General features: G+C 41.5%; 1 pseudogene; it reads right to left on the bottom strand.

Annotated features, from left to right (window-relative positions):
• The window catches only part of LOC112241301, a 28,611-nt pseudogene extending 13,451 nt beyond the window's left edge, over positions 1-15,160 (bottom strand).
• Positions 15,161-18,099: the final 2,939 nt, after the last annotated feature.

The following is an 18,099-nucleotide window of genomic DNA, read 5'->3' as shown; positions in this document are numbered from 1 at the left end:
TGGAACTGTGTCCAGAATTGAAGTAGATTCAAGTAAATGTTTTTCGTAACAAATATTGAGCTGATAAGCCAGCACCAACTCTTTGAAGGTCCTATCAGATTTGTTAAACAACAGGTTTCATATTTTGACTAGTTGATGTCCCAGGGACAGTAAGGACAGAACTGTATGCAACAGGTCAAAAAGACCAAGATGACAAGAGATGGGAGGGGCTCTAGGATTCTTTACTTTAGGTGCCTATTCAGCTTTACGGGACACTGTATCATCTGATGTGTCTGAAGTATAATTCTGTAAACGCACACTTATCAAGACTTCCTGCCTAAGATGCAGTAAACTCGATTAACGATGTAGAATTTTTAGGACCGATTCAAATCTAACAGTGAAAACTAAGTACATGTTTATTTTCTTTGTTCCAGGACAAGTTTTTGTTTTGTTTATAAAATTAGTGTTGTTTTACAAATGATTATGTATCTATATATATTGTTATGTATCTATATATATTGAATATTTGTTAGTGGTGTTACTGATTTATTGTGTGGGGTCTTTTTATTTTAGGTTTTCGTGGGTTTTTCAAAGGTTAGAAAGGATGCACCTTAATTAAAAGGAAACACAAATGATCTATCGTCACAGTTTTGGTTGTACACATGTAAATTCTCTTGATAAAGAAATGTAAATCCCATTGTAAACCTGATACACAAAATGTTTGAAATGATTGAAATATCTTGAAGTAATGTCTGAGGTACAGGGAAAGAAACATTCACTTAATGGGGTTGATTGACCTCTGACCTCTGTTCTGACTTTCTGGTGAGGCCTGATCACCCTCATTAGAAAGACTAGAGACATTGGTTGAGATTTAAAATGGGCTACGTAAACACTAGAGAATTAGGAAGACGTTTATAATTTATCAACATTCCTGTGTGTGATTCGGAACACGAGAAGGAGAGAGAGAGCGCTGCCCCTGAATGAGGGACACCTTTCTCTAGTCTATTTGACCATTACCTTATGGAGTTATCAAGGGTTGTAATTATAATTTTATTTGTATTTAACAGGCAGTGTTGTCATTTTTTTGTGATGCATGAATCATGATGTGAGTCATGTGTCCATAGGGGGAATTACCAGTCCCCTGGGGCCCTTTGGTAAATATGCAAATGGATTTTATTCACATGACTGCACATTGATTTTTATTCCTCATCTGCACATATCACTCCAGTGTAAATATGCCAAATTGTAATTACTTCGCCACTATTGGCCTATTTATTGCCTTACCTGCTTACTTCATCTGCACACACTGTATACAGATTTTGCTATTGTGTTATTGACTGTACGTTTGTTTATCCCATGTGTAACTGTTGTTTTTGTCACACTGCTTTGCTTTATCTTGGCCAGGTCGCAGTTGTAAATGAGAACTTGTTCTCAACTGGCCTACCTGGTTAAATAAAGGTGAAAAGAAAAAAAATGTATAAGAATATGGGTAGTAGTAATAATTTGTGAATAATTTGAATAATTTGTCTGGATTTCCGGAATCAGATATGCCCTAAACTAAACTGTTGTTCTGGTCGGTCTTCTCTCGAGGTTATGGTGAAGGTGACCACAGATGGTATCTAGATGCATAGAAGGTTTAATTAGGCAGAGAACAAGGTGAATCTCACCCCCACTAACCAGCTGAAGTAATGGCAACAATGGCGTTCACTATGGTCCTTCACCACCTAAAACCTGAGTCCGAGCCAGCAACCTATACACAGCATCCAGTCGAAACTATCAACTGCCTTTTCTCTCATGCAATTTTCTCAGGAGTGCAACATGTGTCCACGTGGAGTGAGCATGGAGAGATCCCATCCAAACTTCTCTCATGCTGCTGGAGAACTGGTAGGAAAATGGACAAGACATAATGGACTGGAAAGAACAGTGGCGGCTCAGGTGAGAGAAATGGGGACATTATCAAGGGCCATCCATTTTGAACATGTGCCATTGGGAGGAAAAACGGAAACGCCACAAGAATGAGTGCCGGGGGGGTGTAGTCAACCGTGCCCGTAATTAATTTAGGGTTGTCCTAAATTGTTTATTTGGGGTATCAGGTTGATTGTGGAGGTCTGCAAACAGCAAATGTATAGTACTTTAGACTAGAAATGCATTGAGATAATCTGTCATTACCACAAATGAAGGCTGTGATGAAAAAAGTTCATGCTAGAAATATAAGATGAATATACTGTGTCAATGTAAATTCGGCCTGTATAGGTGTGTGCTGAATTGAGGGTCTTCAAATTTGAGTGAGAGAACCAACGTGAAGCACTAAGGGGGGACTGTCATTATAAATTTGTGCTGGATAATTTAATCAATAGTTCTAATTATGATTTGGAAAGGCTTCTAGAGACAAAGCTATGCCCAGAAAATGTGATGAGCCACTAGATTGTAGCTTGGGCTAATATTGCCCTAATCTCATTCATATCAAGGTTGGTGTGAAACTGTTATAATGTGTGCTCTCTCTTCCCTGTGAAATTCAATATGGATGTGCCCTAGACCAAATTCTGGAGATCTCTAGAAACATAGATGCTAAAAGAATTGTATAAATTGGCTCTGCCAAACAGAGAGGTTTTTGACTATCTTTTGGCATGTAAAGGGGGCACATGTGCAATCATTGGTGATGAAAGTTGTACTTTTGTCCCAGATCACTCTTCTAATATGACTGATCTCACCAAATACATTTCCACTGTTGCTAAGAATAATTCCCCACAGAGTGGACACCTGCAACTTGGTTGGAATCCGTTTGGAAGTTGGGGATCCCAAATTACCAAATGGGCTGCAGCATATGTTTTTTTTCTTAGTTTGCCTAATTGTGTTATTTAACTTGCTGTGCATGTGTGTGTATTTTATATAAATTCACTCCTGTTAATAGCAGTATAACCTCTTATGATGATAGTATTACCATACTAATTAGATTGTATAACCCAGAATGAAGGGTTTTAAATGATGAAGTGTCTGGTTTTATGTGTGGATTTCCCTTTAACAGAAGTATAGTACCTTTTGAGAGAAGCTATAATCTAATGCTTACCTTAAAATATAATGATAATCATCACAGATTGACTGGTAAGAGGGAATGTGATGGAGCATTTTATGTTTGTGCTCTTCTAATAACCAATTTCTGTGTTCATGCTAGTGAATGATTGAACAAATCCTCAATATCAGGATCTACAAATGTGCAATTTGGCAGTTCGCCCCAATATCTCAGTTTCAAAGTCTCAGCCTAGAGAGAAGAAGCCTCATGAGGTATTGTTCGGTCACATGAATGAAGCAAACGTTAATGATTCATTAATTATGAAATGATGAATAAGCTAAATCATGCAAATATAACTTGTCTGCAGTATATAAGAGAACTAACAGGACTGTCCTGTAAGAGCTCCTGATCGACATGTGTACTTGATGCATTGAGTTGGTTGGAACCTCTCCAGTGCGGATAATAAAGAATGATTCATTTAAGATTGACTTTGGGTGACCCTGTGTAGAATTTCCACGACAGAGGCATTACGGAAAGTACTTTTACTGGATTAAACTATGGAAACTCCATACATAACATTGTTTAATGCAAGAACTAGTAGCATAGTAATCAAATGTGCTTCAATAACTATTTATTTTGAATGAGGATGGGAATTAAGAATCTATAGCCTACTTTTTTTTATCACAGTCAGAACTAACACTTACATATGAGGTGTGCCACAAATGCACTGGCTGGCTAGGCTACCTAGACCTTTTCATTCCAAATTATTGACTGAAAGTGATGACAAATTATCAACAAAGTGATGACATATACGGTGTGAATAACTTTTTAATTACAGGTGCATACTAGACGAAGCACTCTCCATAAAGCAAGCTGAGCCATATTTGTTCTATGGTCCAATTGTAGTTGGTCTCTGTGTTTCCCTCAGAATCAGCCTAAACAAGAATTGTTCCACTGCACCAGAGTACAGAGAGGAATGAAATACACCTTCACTCTACATTTTCACTGAGTTTACACCTTCACATTTCAAATTCATTCCATGTTTGCTTCATGCATTATATCATCCTGTCAAATAAAGGGAATGTTGTACATGCACTCTGGTTTATTTTTACAGTAGTAAATGTTGCACATGCAATCGTTTTTACAGTAGTAAATGTTGCACATGCTCTCTGTTTTATCTTTACAGTAGTAATTGTTACATTAGACATTCTAGGCTGACTTGACGAAAGAGGATTAATCTCTCTTTTGGTTTTCCTTGTCACACTTGCTGTAGTCTGATCTTGGTAATCTATTAATGTTTAAGGTAGTTCATGCAAAATTAGGAGGCAGGGAGGAAACTTGCCAGAACTGAACATCGGTAGTACAGTAGTAGTTAGCTAGCTAGTAGAGAAATGTGAATCTTGCATGGATTCTATGTAAATCGAAGACATCCAAGAAGGAAAATGAATAACTTTAGTGGGTTAAGGAAATGTTCAGCCTATAATTAGCGAATTAGTTCAATTTGAAATAAAACATACATTTGATTAGCTGGCAGATTGATTTGATAGGCAGCAAGCTAAAGTTATTAGCTGTCTGGGTTTCTATGGGCTGAACAATGCTAGCTAACGTTAGTTGCTGATTGCTAGCCACAAGATCGTAACGTTTAACAAGTTGCAGTTCTCTATGTGTCACTCATTTTAGTGTAGAAGGGTTTTTATAACGTTTGGAAAATGTGTGTGATGTTTTATGCACCCTATTCATCATGTTAGCGGCAAACGATGTCCAAACTCCGAAGGTTTGTGCTAGCTACAGTGTGTTTTTGCTTATCCCTGAAGGGGTGGCTGGAAGCTGAAGGGTGGTCCTATGTAAAAAAATAAAAAATAGATCATGATTCATTCAATTTGAAATGGGGATAGCCAACCCTTCACTATTGATGCTTCGTGCTGACACATCAAAGCAGCCATTCCAGTCTCAGGAAGACTCTGAGAGCTGGGGTCAGCCAGACTACATTTATAGAGAGGTTAAAGAGCCTTTACCTGGTGAAAGCCCAGGTAGTCCTGGATGGTGGAGGATGCATAGAAGATTGTGCCACCAGCCGTGACGACCAGAACAAAGCCATTCAACACCTGAGAGGAGAGAGGAATAGAACGGACTAGTATACCGTTATACACTGAACAAAAATATAAACGCAACATGTAAAGTGATGATCCTATGTTTCATGAGCTGAAATAAAATCATCCCTGTTAGTGAGCATTTCTCCTGTGCCAAGATAATCCATCCACCTGACAAGTGTGGCATATCAAGAAGCAGATTAAACAGCATCATTACCCAGGTGCACCTTCTGCTGGGGACAATAAAAGTCCACTTTAAAAAGGTGCAGTTTTGTCACACAACACCACAGATGTATCAAGTTTTGAGGGAGCGTGTAATTGGCATGCTGACTGCAGGAATGTCCACTTGAGCTGTTGCCAGATCATTGAATGTTCATTTCTCTACCATAAGCTGCCTGCAATGTCATTTTAGAGAATTTGGCAGTAAGTCCCATCCACTTGGACGATCCCAGGCCCACCCACGGCTCCACCCCTGTCCAGTCATGTGAAATCCATAGATTAGGGCCTAATGAATTTATTTCAGTTGACTGATTTCCTTATATGAACTGTAACTCGGTAAAATCTTTGCAATTGTTGCCTTTATATGTGTTTAGTATACATGTTTACACACATCTAGACTACATGTGGTCATATGAAGTAGGCCTACAGCTATAAAGAGCAAACAGCAAAATGTGAAATGTCAAAGGAACTGAAAGGCCTATAGAGTTTTGTCTGTGTCCCAAATGGCACCCTATTCCCTATGTATTGCAATACATTTGGTCAAAAAGTATGACTCAATATTCCATGCTTTCTGGGAATGTTCTAAAGACTAAAGTTATGGGCGGAGTTAGAATGTTGGCTGTCAGAATTATTACAATGTAAATTTATTTTAATCCATCTGTCTGCATATTTCAAACATGGCATATGAGGGTGCAGTGAGATAACCGATAGGTTCTCACACTGCACCCTCGTCATTCATCTTGAAAAAAACATGCTTAAAAGCAGGAAAATCAACCAATCCTCTTAACACAATGGAAAGGTCAAATTCTTTATTATCTAAATGTTGAAAGTGTGTGGGCGACTCAGAGAAACAAAATGGTGCAGTTTGAGGCCATGTGGTGGAGAGTGATGGGGGTGTGTGGGTCTGTCTCAGCAGGTGTGATATAGTCTGTTTGTGTGATGTTGTCGTTTGTATGGGTATGTATGTATGGGCGGCAGGGTAGCCTAGTGGTTAGAGCATTGGACTAGTAACCAAAAGGTTGTCAGCTCGGGGATTTGAACTTACAAGGTACAAAATCTGTCGTTCTGCCCCTGAACAGGCAGTTAACCCACTGTTCCTAGGCCGTCATTGTAAATAAGAATTTGTTCTTAACTGACTTTCCTAGTTAAATAAAGGTAAAGTAAGTTTTGTATTGTTGGAAATAATAAAATCAAAATTTTTTTAAGGAATAAGTTGCATTTGGTCAAAAGTAGTGCACTATACAGGGAATAGGGTTCCATTTGGGAAGCAGCAATTGTGTTTGTATCTACCCTATTCCATGTAGAGTCAGTTCAAAGATCAGACAGTTCAAGGATCAGATACGCAACAGTATATGATTAACTCTGGAATTATTTGGACAGGAAAAGCTAACATGCCACATGGCCCTGCATGGTGTGGTTCAACTGCAGTTCATCCCAATTCAACCAATAACTTTCCAATGTAAGATCAGGGAACTGATCAGGGAACAGGTACGTCCTGTTAATGTAAGCTTACTCGTTAAGATCAAAAAAAAAAGGACAAACTGATCCTAGATCAGCACTCCTACTCTGAGACGACAAAAATATGTGCTGCTTTTAATATCGGTTTCTCCTTTGTTGTGTTTTATTAGGGTATGTATTGGCTGGTGCAATCAAATGTACCCTGTGTGGGATTAATAAAGTACTTACCTTATCATGAATACAGGCTCTTTGTGGGATTAATAGAGTTATTATTTTATCATGAATACAGGCCCTGGAGTGCTATGGTAACAGACAGGGTGGCTACTGAATAGACCCCACTAACCTGTAGTAACAGGCAGGGTGGCTACTGAATAGACCCCACTAACCTGTAGTAACAGGCAGGGTGGCTATTGAATAGACCCCACTAACCTGTAGTAACAGGCAGGGTGGCTACTGAATAGACCCCACTAACCTGTAGTAACAGACAGGGTGGCTACTGAATAGACCCCACTAACCTGTAGTAACAGGCTACTGAATAGACCCCACTAACCTGTAGTAACAGGCTACTGAATAGACCCCACTAACCTGTAGTAACAGGCTACTGAATAGACCCCACTAACCTGTAGTAACAGGCTACTGAATAGACCCCACTAACCTGTAGTAACAGGCTACTGAATAGACCCCACTAACCTGTAGTAACAGGCTACTGAATAGACCCCACTAACCTGTAGTAACAGGCTACTGAATAGACCCCACTAACCTGTAGTAACAGGCTACTGAATAGACCCCACTAACCTGTAGTAACAGGCTACTGAATAGACCCCACTAACCTGTAGTAACAGGCTACCGAATAGACCCCACTAACCTGTAGTAACAGGCTACCGAATAGACCCCACTAACCTGTAGTAACAGGCTACCGAATAGACCCCACTAACCTGTAGTAACAGGCTACTGAATAGACCCCACTAACCTGTAGTAAGAGCTCTCCCTCTGGAACGTGAAGTTCTTTCTTCTTCAGAACATTACTCTCTGGGCGCTGGGAGGCTGTGGATTGTAGGGTCACTGCAACACAATAAAATCAAGATTAAGGTTGCTGTCCCATAGAGGATTTCCATCACACACTGAAGGAATGCAGAGGAACCAGTTACAGTGCATCACTACAGACAGAGACCCATTCACAATAATGTGAGATAGACCTAATGGTACTAGTTGTTCCTGTGGAAGAGAATTTGATGGGCATTTTAAATCAACCAAAAATGTTATTCTATTTGTGTGTAGTGTAGTAGCCATATAGGCTAGGCAACGGCAAATCATCTTCAGATAGATGGTGCAGTGTGATGCCTTATGTTTCAGTGTGATTAAGAGAACAGACCCCAACTGTGCTGGTCGGGCCCTATAGCCTAGCTACAGTTGGAGAGTTGTGCCAGTAGAACGTGGATAGGGAACTCAAAGTCCTCAGGGCCAGAATGGTGTCACACTTTCTCCCCGTCTAGCAAACACAGTTGATTAAACTAATTACATTATAAACTGATGATCATGATTAGTTGATTATTGGAGTCAGGTGTGTTAGCTAAGGCTGGAGTAAACGTGTGACACCAATCAGGCCCCCGAGGACTTGCCCATCCCCGCAGTAGAATGACGTCCTCTCAGGCAGTCCCATCCCCGCAGCAGAATAACTCAGGAAGTCTGCAACCACAATTATTTCTCCCCCTTTATTCATACAGGTAAGTCATTTAAGAATGTTTTCTTATTTACAATGACGACCTGTCCACAATCTTGATTGTATTCTCATACGATGGCCAAAATAATCCCCCTTCACCTCTGGTTCACATCAACCTACACCCATCCCCTTATCAGAGCCGAGTCAACACTTCTCACTCATCTAAACAAGTCAAAGTTTAGTTGTTGGCTCATACTACAGACTATCAAACACTCTGCACCCCAAATGGCATCCCATTCCCTATAGTGAAATACTTTTGACCAGAGCCCATGCCCTTGGCAAGCGTAGTGCACTGAACAGGGAATAGAGTGCCATTTGGGATGCAGGAGACCACTGTTTTATAACCCTCCTCAGGAGTCTGTGGAGTCAAGAGTTCAACAAGTCTGTTCTAATATAGATTACTCAAGCAAACACCCCCCTCTCCCCTCCCCTTGGGAGTCTAGGAACTCTGCCGATTACACAAAGCACCACAGCAGCAGCAGGCAGCAACACAACACAAAGGCCAGGAATCCTGGCTGCTAGCAGGTCTCAGAGGAAACTAAAATAACAGTAGAACATTTTATTCTGCTGACTTTTTCCTCATGCAAGTCAAGCTAATTGAATTGTTGAGTCACTCAAAATATAAAGGGCTCCCCAAGGGAAGACCGTGTAAAGATGAAGGCTAAATGTTTACATCTCAGACAACTAATAGCCTACAAGTTCTAAGCAATACATTCAAATCAGTCTACATTTTTCAGCTTCCTTGCTTTTTTTGTGGTTCTGCAAATGTTGGATTGAATGTACAATTTAAACCCCCATCCCTAATGCATGTTTAAATATCGGACTATAAGTTGTGCCTTCCTGTATTATACTTATACACTGCTCAAAAAAATAAAGGGAACACTAAAATAACACATCCTAGATCTGAATGAATGAAATATTCTTATTAAATACTTTTTTCTTTACATAGTTGAATGTGCTGACAACAAAATCACACAAATGATCAATGGAAATCAAATTTATCAACCCATGGAGGTCTGGATTTGGAGTCACTCTCAAAATTAAAGTGGAAAACCACACTACAGGCTGATCCAACTTTGATGTAATGTCCTTAAAACAAGTCAAAATGAGGCTCAGTAGTGTGTGTGGCCTCCACGTGCCTGTATGACCTCCCTACAAAGCCTGGGCATGCTCCTGATGAGGTGGCCTCCTGAGGGGTCTCCTCCCAGACCTGGACTAAAGCATCCGCCAACTCCTGGACAGTCTGTGGTGCAACGTGGCGTTGGTGGATGGAGCGAGACATGATGTCCCAGATGTGCTCAATTGGATTCAGGTCTGGGGAACGGGCGGGCCAGTCCATAGCATCAATGCCTTCCTCTTGCAGGAACTGCTGACACACTCCAGCCACATGAGGTCTAGCATTGTCTTGCATTAGGAGGAACCCACGGCCAACCACACCAGCATATGGTCTCACAAGGGGTCTGAGGATCTCATCTCATCTCTCATCTCACCTAATGGCAGTCAGGCTACCTCTGGCGAGCACATGGAGGGCTGTGCGGCCCCCCCAAGAAATGCCACCCCACACCATGACTGACCCACTGCCAAACCGGTCATGCTGGAGGATGTTGCAGGCAGCAGAACGTTCTCCATGGCGTCTCCAGACTGTCACGTCGTCACATGTGCTCAGTGTGAACCTGCTTTCATCTGTGAAGAGTACAGGGCGCCAGTGGCGAATTTGCCAATCTTGGTGTTCTCTGGCCCTCATGGAGTCTGTTTCTGACCGTTTGAACAGACACATACACATTTGTGGCCTGCTGGAGGTCATTTTGCAGGGCTCTGGCAGTGCTCCCTCTGCTCCTCCTTGCACAAAGGCAGAGGTAGCGGTCCTGCTGCTGGGTTGTTGCCCTCCTACGGCCTCCTCCACGTCTCCTGATGTACTGGCCTGTCTCCTGGTAGCGCCTCCATGCTCTGGACACTACGCTGACAGACACAGCAAACATTCTTGCCACAGCTCGCATTGATGTGCCATCCTGGATGAGCTGCACTACCTGAGCCACTTGTGTGGGTTGTAGACTCCGTCTCATGCAGAACCCACCTGCAGAACCACTCCTTTATTGGGGGTGTCTTGCTAATTGCCTATAATTTCCACCTGTTGTCTATTCCATTTGCACAACAGCATGTGCAATTTATTGTCAATCAGTGTTGCTTCCTAAGTGGACAGTTTGATTTCACAGAAGTGTGATTGACTTGGAGTTACATCGTGTTGTTTAAGTGTTCCCTTTAATTTTTTTGAGCAGTGTATAAAAATGTATTCTATTCTACTGAGCCATTTACCTTGTTCGTATTCTTACCCTTTATTATGTCTTCTTGTCAAGAAGGAACCTTTTAGGGTTGGGCAGTATCAAGATATTCATGTCGTCATACAGTCCTTCTCGCATACAGAGATAAACAGTACTACAGGCTTATTAGTACACAAGGAGGTGCCAAAAAAAACAAACAGGCGTCCATTAACAGAATGCCAACAAAATTAGCACACAAATTTCAATGGAGGCTGCTAGCTAAATATTCTAATGAGCGCAAATGAAAATAAATAAATTGCAAAGACAGGCAATCCATCTCGTAAAGTTACACGTACATAGGTAGGCACTACCGAAGGTTTTTTGACATTTCCAAGTGATTGTGAACGAGAGACATTGTGCAAATGAACAACGTTTTGACACATGCTTGTCTGAAGGAAGAACAGTACAGGCTCTGGAGCAGCATGTGTAGGCTACATGCTGTGTCTGTGTGGAGTCTGGAGTCGCTAGGGCAACGGACCTGCCTGCTCTGCTCGGAGAATAGGGGGAAGGAGAAGACGGCTGAGAACGGAGGAGAAAAAAACAAGGAAATGAAAAGATAGCAGTGCCAGCTGTACAGATAACTCATTCAAAGGACTGACTTCTCAAACATGGCAGAAAGCTAAAACAATATGATGACCCATCACCTTATTAATTAGATTAAGTAGCAAGTTAAACTTCGGGGTCACGTTTACACAGAATTTTGAACTCTTTAGAAAGATCTTCCCGCGTTCTGTAAATGCAGATGTAAAATGGATCTTATTGTAATTTCTGCTCTGCATTAGACTAATTTTGTGCTTCAGTTGCACTTCTCCACTCAGATGAGAATTCAGGAATGGGCATTCTATCAGCAGACAGCGCTCTGACTGATGTGGAGCTACTGTTCTCCATCATTCTATCAGCAGACAGCACTGACTGATGTGGAGCTACTGTTCTCCATCATTCTATCAGCAGACAGCGCTCTGACTGATGTGTAGCTACTGTTCTCCATCATTCTATCAGCAGACAGCACTGACTGATGGAGCTACTGTTCTCCATCATTCTATCAGCTACTGTTCTCCATCATTCTATCAGCAGACAGCACTCTGACTGATGTGTAGCTACTGTTCTCCATCATTCTATCAGCAGACAGCACTCTGACTGATGTGGAGCTACTGTTCTCTGGTACTTTTCTCAGTGTAGCCAGCCATTTTCCACCTTTAAAATGCCAGATGAACTTTAAACAAAACATGAGGAAATTTAGCTTGCTACATTCTTTATATAATATTAGAAATATGATGGCTATGCATAGTTTTTGCAAAACATACCTTGCTTTTTCATTGTAAGCTCATGTACTGGGTGGCATTTCTGCTGCCATCTGATGAAAATGAAGCTATTTTCTGCCGAATGTGTTGCACTAATGTTTTTCCTGTGAAGGAAAGCTATAGTTGCACGTCCCTGATCACTCTACTGACATTCAATATAAAACAGGTTCATGTCAACACACAGCTGGACTCACCTGCTCCCGTTTCCTCCTGTTGTGCCATTTCCAAACAAACAGGTGACTGGTTCAACTGTTCTGGGGAACTACGGTGAGCTTCATAATGTACAATAATGTGACTGGTTCAACTGTTCTGGGGAACTATGGTGAGCTTCATAATGTACAATAATGTGACTGGTTCAACTGTTCTGGGGAACTACGGTGAGCTTCATAATGTACAATAATGTGACTGGCTCAACTGTTCTGGGGAACTATGGTGAGCTTCATAATGTACAATAATGTGACTGGTGAAATGAAGAACACAATCTGCTTCATCTCCTAAGGTATTGCACAAGTTGACTGCAGGCATTTAATAAAAAACATTTGCTACAAATATTAAAATGTATTGAAACACTTCAAATAAATAGTTTAATCTGTATTGTCGGTATAGAAAAAGCATCCCGTGGCTATTTCCAAATACCCCGTATGCAGCACCTAAAGACTCTCAGACCATGGGAAACAAGATTCTCTGGTCTGATGAAACCAAGATTGAAATCTCTGGCCTGAATGCCAAGCTGGAGGAAGTCTGGAGGAAACCTGGCACCATCCCTACGGTGAAACATGGTGGTGGCAGCATCATGCTGTGGGGATGTTTTTCAGTGGCAGGGACTGGGAGGCTGGTCAGAATTGAGGGAAAGATGAACGGAGCAAAGTATAGAGAGTTCCTTGATGAAAACCTGCTCCAGAGCGCTCAGGACCTCAGACTGGGGCGAACGTTCACCTTCCAACAGGACAACGACCCTAAGCACACAGTTAAGACAACGCAGGAGTGGCTTCGGGACAAGTCTCTGAATGTGCTTGAGTGGCACAGCCAGAGTCCGGACTTGAACACGATCAAACATCTCTGGAAGGACTTGAAAATAGCTGTGCAGCGACGCTACCCATCCAACCTGACAGAGCTTGAGGGAATCTATAGAGAAGAATGGGTGAAACTCCCCAAATATCGGTGTGCCAATCTTGTAGTGTCAAGAAGACTAGAGGCTGCCAAAGTTGCTTCAACAAAGTACAAAGGTCTGAATAATTATGTAAATGTGATATTTCAGTTTGTTTTCAACAACTGAGTGGAGGTCCAAACAGCCGAGTGCGGGTCCAAACAGCCGAGTGGGGGTCCAAACAGCCGAGTGGGGGTCCAAACAGCCGAGTGGGGGTCCAAACAGCCGAGTGGGGGTCCAAACAGCCGAGTGGGGGTCCAAACAGCCGAGTGGGGGTCCAAACAGCCGAGTGGGGGTCCAAACAGCCGAGTGCGGGTCCAAACAGCCGAGTGCGGGTCCCGAGGATGGATACTCAAACCGGGACGATACCAGTATCGCAATATTCGTTAGTATCATGGCAAGGAAACAAAACAAAGCCTTAATGTTGGAAACAAACATCATTATGTTGTCATCCAGAGTCACATGTATTTATTTTCCAAGCTATAGCCACTACTTTACATACAGCAGGTTTTAAAATTACCAAAGAGTTTACTTCGAGTTTTCATTTTTGCCATGGAAAAAATACTGCAATACGGGTATCGTCACAGCCCCACTTTCTTAGAGTCCAAACAGCCTAGTCTGCATCCCAAACAGCACCTTTTACCCTATATAGTTCACTACTTTTGACCCGAATAGGGTGCCATTTGAGATGCAAACATAATGTCCTGCAAGGGGGAGGATGTGGTCACAGTTTTCCCTTGGCAGATCCCTCAGAACCCTTTAATAATGTATGTGGTTAATACTAGAAAACTATCTATTGTTGCAGCACTTCCGCTAAGACAGATCACAAGATTACACATTTATATGTTACTTTCCACAGGATTTCACACACCCTGATGGCATCCTGTTATTTCAAAGAGTCCTCCCTTTCTTGAGAGAGAGAGAGAGCGACAAGCGAGAGAGAGAGAGAGAGATCTAGCCACTGCCTCCCAGACACCACAGTAGTTGATAGTGACTGATATAGTTGATCAGGACAGCAGGTAGCCTAGTGGTTAGAGCGTTGGGCCAGTTGCTAGATCGAATCCCTGAGCTGACAAGGTAAAAATATGTCGTTCTGCCCCTGAAAAAGGCAGTTAACCACTGTTCCTAGGCCGTCATCGTAAATAAGAATGTGTTCTTAACTGACTTGCCTAGTTAAATACAAGTTTTAAAAATTAAAATCAGACAGTAGTCAGATCCATAGCGATAATATCTTAACATAATCCAACCCTAAATATGGACAATAGGGTGTGTTATGATCATGCCTTACCATTGAAAAAGCTCTTGGCACGCAGGTAGCTGACACAAAGCCTGAGGATGGTCAGTTTGTCCAGCTTGGAGATGACATCCTGGGGGTAAGGAAGCAGACTGGCCAGCCTGTCCAACTCCCCATTCAGGCGTTCCCGGTGCCTCTTGGAAGGGTTTGATTTGGCTCCTTCTGGAGGTGGCTTCACACTACGAGGAGGAGAATGTCTGCCATCAATGTCTCATGTGATGATATTCCTCGGTCTTGTTATGTAGCCTAAATGGTAGATACTGTATGTTTACGAAAGTGTGAATGAATGCAACTCATGGAGTCCACAGAAAGAAATATCATTGTCCAAGGTTTAAACATGCTTCTTTCTGTACCTCATTCAGACCTCATACAAATCAGACTAGGGAGTCTGTCAGTCAACCCTATTCCATGAACATAATAACAGTACTACAATTGAACTGTCACTCACAAGGCATCCTAATTCTGCACACTGATGTGGCATACTTAACATGCACTAGACTAGTAGTGACATAACTTTGTCTACAACCCCTAACTAGCTGGCTATGCTGTTGTAGCGGCGATCAGTTACCTAACGTGACTGTACCTTCTCTGAGGCTTTTTCCTCTTGCGACTTGCATACATGTTGGTGCTATTTATTCCCAAGGTGTACTATGGAATGCCAAGCGCACTGGAAAGACAGCAAGCTAGCTGACAGGACAGGGTACGCAGTCAAATCCCTGCTTCTGCTAGGCTAGCTAAATAACACGTATCATGTTAGCTAGCTGACAATCAAACCAAAACATGGTCGATTACTCAGTAAGATGCATTTTCATGCATTCTACAAAACGATATAGCCAGTTAAATGCATACCTGCATTATTAAGCGAAAAGAAATATGTTTGCTACATATATTAACAACCTAATTTAGCTAGAGAAAGTGGAAAAGTTCAAAGAAGAGAATGATGATAAATTGCCAACACTGAGCCGTCAATGGATCGTGCCGTGCGAGCTTCCTTGCCAAACGCGGATAGACTATAAATCAAATCGGAATATATTCGCCGAACATTAGCCACGCGAGAATTTCATAGCTACAACAAACGTCATGCAAACTGCAGAAATTGGACATTTGTGGTCATTTCTTTCACACCCCTTTAGCTCCACCCACCGGGTACGCACACGCTTATCCCAGCCAATCGCAAAGTGACTACCATTGCGTTGTTTACACCCTTCAAAGGTCTGGGTCTAGACGAGATGGATGGGACGTCTTAAAAACCAATTGAAAGTTCATTACTGTAGCTACTGCAATTGTAGAACACATGGGAGAGGCAGGGTTGAATAATTCAAGTAGATTTAATATAATGCATTGTATGAGGTCCCGTGTGGGTCAATTGGTAGAGCATGGTGTTTGCAACCCCAGGGTTGTGGGTTCGAGTCCCATGCACTCACTACTGTAAATTTCTTTGCATGAGAGCTTCTGCTAAATTATGTAAATGTATTTATCCTTATAGCAACTCTTAGATTTTTAAAACAGCCTTCTGTATTTTTGGGTCAGCAAACCAAATAGGTCATAGTTTGTGAACATACTGCGGACGGACACCTCACCAGTGAAATGAAGAGCATTATTAGGAAGAAGTGTGTATACAGAAGCAGTCTTGGTGGAGGATGGTGATCTCTAATTCAGGGTAAATTACTTGGGAATTACTGTATTCAAATGACTTGTTATTTCAGGCTCTGATAGCAAAGCTCTTTATCTCCTAATCTGCCACATTACTTGGAATGCCGTTTACATTTTCCATTTGCTTTGAATCAAAGGGATTAGGGATTTTTCCATCTCAGATCCATCATAAAGTGATGTGTTTCTCCCGAAATGTCAACATTTGGAATGTAAATGGCATCCAAGCCTGACAGGATGGACAGCCATGAACACTTTCTGACACCGAGAAATCTACGTTGGACTCCACAACGCGCTGAAATGTCATATTTGACAGGATTAGATCAGACTACAGATTTGAGAATTGACTGAATATTGTATGTGTGCACCAAGATCCCATGACTTTGACCCAACTACATTATACATTTACCCAACTACCTAACACAATTGTGAAGTCATTTTTGGAGGAATTGACCCAACCCCAAGTCAATTTGTATTCAGTATTCTATGTCAATGTACAGTATGTGGACACCCCATTCCATATTGGGAAAGCATGGTAAATACAGTACACCACATTCCATATTGGGAAAGCATGGTAAATACAGTACACCACATTCCATATTGGGAAAGCATGGTAAATACAGTACACCACATTCCATATTGGGAAAGCATGGTAAATACAGTACACCACATTCCATATTGGGAAAGCATGGTAAATACAGTACACCCCAATTCCATATTGGGAAAGCATGGTCAATACAGTACACCCCATTCCATATTGGTAAAGCATGGTAAATACAGTACACCCCATTCCATATTGGGAAAGCATGGTAAATACAGTACACCCCATTCTATATTGGGAAAGCATGGTCACTACAGTACACCCCATTCTATATTGGGAAAGCATGGTCACTACAGTACACCCCATTCTATATTGGGAAAGCATGGTCACTACAGTACACCCCATTCCATATTGGGAAAGCATGGTCACTACAGTACACCACATTCAGATCCCATGAATATCCCAGTTAAAGCTTGGGAGGATAATCCGTAAAATGCTGTTTATTTCAGGCTTTTAGACTGCTTTGGGGGAATTCGATAATCTGACAGTTGACATACTGAATGTGTTTGTCAGAGCAAATAAACATCAAAATATTTAGATATGTAATAGGTTTACTACTAGGCAAATCTCCATTCATTTGCAAACATAGGGTTTCATGGTATCTGCAATGAATTCATTATATGATCTACTCCTGTGGCAAAGACACTGTACTGTACCCATCCTAGGCTTGTCTGTCCCTATAGTCATGTATTGAATTGGCTATTCTGTTGGCCTTTGAAAATTACTCATGTTTTTGAATGCACGAATTTACAAACAAAAAATATTCTGCTTGTCTATTACATTGATCAACATGCAAAACATATTTAATCAAGTGGCATTCATTTCAAGTGGAGAAATGTAATTAATCAAGACTATACAGCAGATCATTCAGTGAATGTATTTGTATTCATTGAGTGAGTGAGGGGTTTTATGGGGATTTTGAGGGGATTTTAGGGGCTACACTCACTATCGCTAAAACCTAAATCCCCTTATGTTTACAATAGGATTTGGGATGCTAAAAGCAAGTGGGTCAAGCCACATAAAAAGAAACACATGTGGGCTATATACTTGAATATACAAATAGCTGTGGACATGCTTTAAATTGACAGAGTAAACGAGACATTGACATCAGTTTTGATGTCATGACCTCTCTCTGAAGTAAGGCAACTTCCTTCTTGACCCCGAGCTAAGCATTACAGTACTACTATATGTTTACGGTTGTGTATGTTGGACCGTTGTTGGGTATGACACTGACATACCAAACAATATTGTCTTTGAGATGGAGCTTAATAAAAGTGGTTATTTCATCTACAACAGAGCTTATTATGTTAGA

This window comes from Oncorhynchus tshawytscha, unplaced genomic scaffold, assembly GCF_018296145.1.
Source record: "Oncorhynchus tshawytscha isolate Ot180627B unplaced genomic scaffold, Otsh_v2.0 Un_contig_7084_pilon_pilon, whole genome shotgun sequence".
Taxonomy (NCBI): Eukaryota; Metazoa; Chordata; class Actinopteri; order Salmoniformes; family Salmonidae; genus Oncorhynchus; species Oncorhynchus tshawytscha.
The sequence above is the reverse complement of the archived record's forward strand: the minus strand, read 5'-3'. Positions and strand labels throughout refer to the sequence as shown.